The sequence below is a fragment of the Bactrocera oleae genome, unplaced genomic scaffold, assembly GCF_042242935.1.
Source record: "Bactrocera oleae isolate idBacOlea1 unplaced genomic scaffold, idBacOlea1 ctg00000009.1, whole genome shotgun sequence".
NCBI classification, from domain to species: domain Eukaryota; kingdom Metazoa; phylum Arthropoda; class Insecta; order Diptera; family Tephritidae; genus Bactrocera; species Bactrocera oleae.
The window spans coordinates 352,501-355,000 of record NW_027212752.1 but is presented as its reverse complement, the minus strand read 5'-3'; positions in this window follow the sequence as shown (position 1 = coordinate 355,000).

Genomic DNA, 2,500 nt, shown 5'->3' with positions numbered 1-2,500 from the left:
TAAGTACTAAATGTATAAAGTCTATGAAGCAATAAATTTTCATATAAGTACTATTTCAGTATATGTCAATTTGAGCAGATTTGTGCAAATTTGTTATAAATGTTCTCTCCCATGTTGACGTTACCAACCCGAAAATATATGGAAAAATTCTTTTAACCTATTTAAAATTTAAAAACTCATATATACGTGGGTAATTTATATCATTTTCAAATATCGTCATGGTCATAATACAACTAATAACATCAAAAGTATTTTTACAATCGATTTTTTTTTTAAATTTTTAACTTGTATGACTTCATATTTAATACTTATATGAAAATTTATTACTTCATAGACTTTATACATTTAATACTTATATGAAAATTTATTACTTCATAGACTTTATACATTTAATACTTATATGAAAATTCATTACTTCATAGACTTTATATTTTTTATACTTATATAAAAATTTATTACTTCATAGACTTTATATTTTACTTCATAGACTTTATACATTTAATACTCATATGAAAATTTATTACTTCATAGACTTTATATATTTACTACTTATATGAAAATTTATTACTTCATAGACTTTATACAATTAATACTTATATGAAAATTTATTACTTCATAGACTTTATACAATTAATACTTATATGAAAATTTATTACTTCATAGACTTTATACAATTAATACTTATATGAAAATTTATTACTTCATAGACTTTATACAATTAATACTTATATGAAAATTTATTACTTCATAGACTTTATACATTTAATACTTATATGAAAATTCATTACTTCATAGACTTTATACAATTAATACTTATATGAAAATTTATTACTTCATAGACTTTATACAATTAATACTTATATGAAAATTTATTACTTCATAGACTTTATACAATTAATACTTATATGAAAATTTATTACTTCATAGACTTTATACAATTAATACTTATATGAAAATTTATTACTTCATAGACTTTATACAATTAATACTTATATGAAAATTTATTACTTCATAGACTTTATACAATTAATACTTATATGAAAATTTATTACTTCATAGACTTTATACAATTAATACTTATATGAAAATTTATTACTTCATAGACTTTATACAATTAATACTTATATGAAAATTTATTACTTCATAGACTTTATACAATTAATACTTATATGAAAATTTATTACTTCATAGACTTTATACAATTAATACTTATATGAAAATTTATTACTTCATAGACTTTATACAATTAATACTTATATGAAAATTTATTACTTCATAGACTTTATACAATTAATACTTATATGAAAATTTATTACTTCATAGACTTTATACAATTAATACTTATATGAAAATTTATTACTTCATAGACTTTATACATTTAATACTTATATGAAAATTCATTACTTCATAGACTTTATATTTTTTATACTTATATAAAAATTTATTACTTCATAGACTTTATATTTTACTTCATAGACTTTATACATTTAATACTTATATGAAAATTTATTAGTTCATAGACTTTATATATTTACTACTTATATGAAAATTTATTACTTCATAGACTTTATACATTTAGTACTTATATGAAAATTTATTACTTCATAGACTTTATACAATTAATACTTATATGAAAATTTATTACTTCATAGACTTTATACAATTAATACTTATATGAAAATTTATTACTTCATAGACTTTATATATTTACTACTTATATGAAAATTTATTACTTCATAGACTTTATACATTTAGTACTTATATGAAAATTTATTACTTCATAGACTTTATACAATTAATACTTATATGAAAATTTATTACTTCATAGACTTTATACAATTAATACTTATATGAAAATTTATTACTTCATAGACTTTATACAATTAATACTTATATGAAAATTTATTACTTCATAGACTTTATACATTTAATACTTATATGAAAATTTATTACTTCATAGACTTTATATATTTACTACTTATATGAAAATTTATTACTTCATAGACTTTATACAATTAATACTTATATGAAAATTTATTACTTCATAGACTTTATACAATTAATACTTATATGAAAATTTATTACTTCATAGACTTTATACATTTAATACTTATATGAAAATTTATTACTTCATAGACTTTATACAATTAATACTTATATGAAAATTTATTACTTCATAGACTTTATACAATTAATAGTTATATGAAAATTTATTACTTCATAGACTTTATACAATTAATACTTATATGAAAATTTATTACTTCATAGACTTTATATATTTACTACTTATATGAAAATTTATTACTTCATAGACTTTATACATTTAGTACTTATATGAAAATTTATTACTTCATAGACTTTATACAATTAATACTTATATGAAAATTTATTACTTCATAGACTTTATACATTTAATACTTATATGAAAATTTATTACTTCATAGACTTTATATATTTACTACTTATATGAAAATTTATTACTTCATAGACTTTATACAAT